This window comes from Passer montanus, unplaced genomic scaffold (genome assembly GCF_014805655.1).
Source record: "Passer montanus isolate IOZ18808 unplaced genomic scaffold, ASM1480565v1 scaffold57, whole genome shotgun sequence".
Lineage (NCBI taxonomy): Eukaryota > Metazoa > Chordata > Aves > Passeriformes > Passeridae > Passer > Passer montanus.
This window is the reverse complement of record NW_024370705.1, coordinates 1,306,296-1,311,706: the sequence shown is the minus strand read 5'-3', so window position 1 is coordinate 1,311,706 and position 5,411 is coordinate 1,306,296.

The following is a 5,411-nucleotide window of genomic DNA, read 5'->3' as shown; positions in this document are numbered from 1 at the left end:
TTACGGTAATGACTTCTACTCATTTTCATTTCAGGCTTCGTTAGAAATAAAGCAAGTGGTGATGAAGTGCCGCAGTAAACGTCTGATTTTTTTTTCCCCACTAAGTTGTGGTTACCACCAGATTCTAAGAAAAGTCTTTCCACTGCAGATTGGAATCATCTAAACCACTTACACATATCCTTTTATTGGTAATTCTGCTTGGCTAGTTAAAGGTGAAAAACCCTTTTTCTTCTGTTTCGGTCGCATTTCTTGTTAATACTCATTAACTGACTTAATGTATGTTACACATCGTCAACCTGATTCACTACTGACATAAAACAGAAGCGATTCGTTAGTAACGGTCCCTTGCCAATTAGTGAACTAAATTATGTTTGAACAATTTTCTTCAAAGATTCTCCTCCTCCCCTCATGCATCATTTGGCAAGTCCCCTGCATGCTTACAGTAATTGTGTGCGTGCAGTGAAAGGAGACTGTTACCTCCTCAACCAAAATAAATGAATATGTGATCCCAGTGCTAATGCAGCACTGAGTAATACAAATAATCACAGCCATCTTCCCTTTGATCACCCAAAGATCCCAACAGCAATTAAGATTAAAAGCTGCTTTAAAAAACCAGAATATTAGGAATATTCTGTAAGAGGAAAGTGAATGCTCCCCTGGGTTTTTCAGAAAGCCAGCAAAGAAGGGGAACCTGTTCTCGTTTATCACAACCGCAGGCTCTTCAGTCACTGTGGTGTGGATATCTCCAACCTGCTGAGCCACAGCCAGGTGAATGAGGCTTCTGGAAATCCTTCCTGCTTTCTGAGACAGCGTTTAATAAGAAGAGCAGTCTCTTGGTTTCAAACTGAAAGTAAAACTGAAGTCAAACAGAAAACCTATCTTCTCAACCACATCCTTAAATATCTGGTCCTTGGCAGGAACAGCCCCTGGGGCTGTGCGGGAAGCAGGTGGACAGGTATCAACATTTGGTTTTCACCTGAAACCAGAGGATTCTTTTGGGATTTCCATGGCTGTGTGTGACCTAGGAAGTCATCTGATCTGATCTGATCACTGCTGCTGCTGCTTCAGTTTTGGAGAAATGGCAGAGACAAGAAACGAAACATGATCCAGGAGGAGGAGAAATGAATATGAGTTCATGCTAAAAACAGGAGAGTTCTGCCATTGATATTAATGGGGCATTGAGGGGCTTCTATCCATGGTGGTGAGACAAAAATCACTGTCCCAGCAAGCTGAGTGCTCATGTTTTCCCTCCAGTGGATTAGGAAGTGACCCCAGTGGAATGTCTTGGCTCTAACTTGTTCTGAAGGTGTTTAGAAATCAACCAGTGTTTTCCTGAGTGTAATTCTAATCATCAATCTTTTACCCCAGGGGCTGTTCTGTGAGATTACCATCTCGGGATTTTGGCTGGAAGTTTAATTTTTGTAGGTTCTACATTCTTCCCCTTGAGTCAGCAGGTAAGGTATGTGGCTGTGGCCTGCGTTTGTCATGCCACAGGGCTGCCATTCTTGGGGGCCAAGGCCCTTGTGCCAAAAGCAATGTCACCCTGCTGGAATCCCACCCACGTGTGTCACCGGGCAAGGTCTTTTCTGTTAATGGATGAGTAAAATTTCACCAGGCTTTTGTTGTCATCACGAGGTAAGTAAGAGGGATTTGCATCTGAGCTGGCACATTTTCCAGAATCAGTTTCCAAGGCTAATTTAAGTCTGGTTGGCATGTAGATCTTTCCTTTAAGCGGAGGCTGAGATTCCGAAGGCTCACAGTTTTCCATAGGAAACACCACCCTGGGTGTCCATGTGCCAGACAGGCCTGTTTGGCATTTCCAGAGCCTCAATGACCCAGTGTTCTAAGGCAGAATCCATTGGCTGATGGTGTGAATACCTGGCTGGGGAGCTGGCTGTACACGGGGGAAAAAGGAATGCAAATACCCTGGCTGTGATCAGTGGATTCAGCACTCACATCCCTTGAGTGTCCAAGGCCAGGTTGGACAGGGCTTGGAGCACCCTGGGATAGTGGAAGGTGTCCCCATGGCAGGGGGTGGGATGAGATGGGCTTTAAGGTCCCTTCTCATCCAGACCATTCCACAGTTCTATGATTTAGCATCCTTCAGGGAGGTTTGTGGCTGTTTATAAGAAAAGCACCCAGCCCTGCCCTGAAGGGCTTCGGGCAAACACCGGAGGGAGAAGGGGGATGTGGGAGGCAAATACAAGGTACTGGTTTCTTTTCCAAGCATGTCATGCTATATTCTCTTCATGGTACTCGTGTTTCTCTACAGGACGTGCAGTGAGGGGATGTTTACTCTCATGAAAGTCTGGGCTTGATAACAGGAAACGAAGTCCTTTGTGCAGTAGATTGACCTTGAATCACACACAGACCTTTTTTTCAGTAAGAGAGCAAGACTGTGTAAAACACAAGAAAATGGTGTCTCCAGAAAACAAAACTGGCATTTGGAGTTGGCTAGAAAGTGCCCAAGGCTCTGCCAGCCTCAGCTCTGTGAATGTCAGCCTGAGCAGGTGCTCGAGGCACAGCCAGGGTCAGGGCCTTGTAGCAGAATCAGGGGGACAGTTGCTTTTTGTCCCTCAATACTTTTCCTTAAAAGTTCACTCTAGACTGAAAAAAGAAGCTGCATGTGCCTGTGGGTGAGGAGCAGTGCTGGGATGCAGGAGACCCTGCAGTGTGGGGACATTCAGAGGTTTAGGGAAGGAATCCTTCCCTCCCTCTCTTTCTCCACAGAGGGAGTGCTGGCCTCTGGGGCAGGAGCCATCTCAGGAGCCCTTGCAGGAGTTTTGTTACATGGGTTTGATCTGTTGGATGTTTCCAAGTGCTTCCTCAGTGATATTAAAACAGCACTGCAGGATGCAGCTCCATTAATAACCAATAATTCCAGAGTGAAGGAGCTCTGCTTACATGCAAAAACCTACATGCAAAAACATGCTGAACTCTGCTCGCACATCTCCAGCTGTTCCCTGCTGCAGCTCTCCAGGCACAGAATCACAGAATGGTTTTCATAGAAAGGGACCTTAAAGCTCACCTCACTCCTCCCCTGCCATGGGCAGTGACACTTTCCACAATCCCGGGTTATTCCACCCTGGCCTTGAACATTTCCAGGGATCCAGGGGCAGCCACAGCTGCTCTGGGCACCCTGTGCCAGGGCCTGCCCACCCTCCCAGGGAACAATTCCTAATTCCCAATATCCCATCCACCCCTGCCCTCTGGCAGTGGGAGCCATTCCCTGTGTCCTGTCCCTCCATCCCTTGTCCCCAGCCCCTCTCCAGCTCTCCTGGAGCCCCTTCAGGCCCTGCAAGGGGCTCTAAGCTCTCCCTGGAGCCTTCTCCTCTCCAGGTGAGCACCCCCAGCTCTCCAGCCTGGCTCCAGAGCAGAGGGGCTCCAGCCCTTGCAGCATCTCCATGGTTTCCTCTGGCCTGGCTCCAGCAGCTCCATGTTCTCCTTGTGCTGGGACTCCTGAGCTGGAGGCACTGTGCAGGTGGGCTCTCACCATGAAGTTAATCTCCATCTTCCAGTCCCAGCATCTTCCCTGCCTTACTGAAGTCTGGATCTTATCCACTGAAGGCAATCATTGCTGTTCATTCCTCCTGGAGCACACAGTCCCACATCAGCAGGGCTCTGGTGACTCCCAGCTGTCCCCTAAGCAATGGGCTGGGAAGGGACAGCACAGGTAGTTACAACCTCCGTGTTCTCCTGAAAGCTTAGATCAACTTCCCATGGGTTGGGTTCATTTTCATCCAGATCCTTTCCCTGACCTGGCTCCCCTCATTGCCAACAGCTGGTAAGGGTGGAAGGGGAATTATCCATGGGGCAGGGATCCCAAGGACCTCTTGTTTTGGCCCAAACCTCCACACCGACCGAGCTCAAGAGGAGCCAGAGCCTCTAGCACAGCACAAAAACTCCCCCAAAAAAATTGGTGTTATTCCATGGCAAATCAGTGCATGCTTCAGCACCTGGGAGATGCTGGCAAGCAGGACACCCAGGCACAGCTGAGTTGCCTGTACAATCACATATTTCCCATTCCTGATGGTTGTTACCTGGTTTCCCTGCTGAAGTACTGGAGTGACACTGAAATAAAAAAAGGATTCAGGCCAGTTGCCTGACATTGTGTTCTTTCTATTTTCAAATAGCTGCACAGAGAGTTTAACTGGAAGCCTTGGAGCAGGAATAGCCAAAAAAACCTCCAATCCCAGTATTTCAGTACATTTTAGCTAAGGCCAGATGGGCTCATCCAAGTTTGCTGCATGTTAATTTTGGGGAAGCTTTTTGTGCTTTAAAGCTTTTGGTGACTTGGAAATCTGACCCACAATCTACTCACAGTGTTTCTGTAAAGGAGATCTAAGGATTTGACATGGATGTGTCAATTTTCTGCTTCAAACAAAGACGTCAGCATGAAAGTAAGCTTGCCATGGCAGTGGTGTGTTGGAGGGCCATTACCTACTTATTTCCAAAAGTTATTTAGCCGACTGGCTGGCCGCCTTTCCTTTTTCCCAGGCTCTTGGAGAGAATGTAAGAGCTGAGCTACTTGGCTACAAGAGATTTTCTCCTCTGGAATTGGCAGCTGTTCGTGCCGGAAGAGCAGCAGCATATTTGGCCACTGATTGCAAAAGCAAAGGGAAAACCATTATTTTTTCATTTCGCTTTTTTAACTCTCCAGTGGGAGACATTGACTGTGTTTGGGTGACCCTCGTTGCTACAGCATTGCTAAGGCTTCCCTATTCCTTAAAAGTAAAAAATTAGGATATTCAGTTCTTAAAAATGCATATATTCCCCTTGGCCGGGCTCGGAGCGAGCGGGTGCCAAGTGTCTCATTGTGTCAGGCCTTACACAGCAGCACATTCAACGTCACAGCTTCATGAGTCAGGGTTTTCTGTCTGAAAAGGATCACGTCAAGAAAACCAGGACAAAAATTCCCTATAGCCCAGCAACAGAGCGTGCTGTGTGAGAAGCTCTGCTGGGAAGGAGAGAGCTGTGAGGGTCAGACCTGCCCTCCTGGGCGTCCTTCCACGCCGGACAAAGGCAGTGACGGTCAGCACGGCTCCGTCATCCACGTGCTTTGATAATCGCTCCAGGAGGAGCCGGGCCTGGCCAGACCTGCGGCCATGCTGTGGCTTTGCTGATGTCAGGGCACCTTTGAAGAGGCTCCCCGAGTGCTGGTGGCTGAGGTGCCGGGGTGAGGAGGCCGTGTGGGACTGTGTGCGCCGTGCCTCCTGTTCAGACCTGCCGGGATCATCCACGGAGCCGCCGGGAGCCGCGGGGCTTTGGAGGTGTGACATCACAGGGGCTCTGCTGCTGTCACCAGCAGCCCCCCGTGCATCACTGCGGCAGGAAACGCTGCCCGTGGGCAGGCTGGGGCTTTGCAGCTGCTGTTTCCTCTGCTTTCTATTAGTAATTCCATTAATCCATCA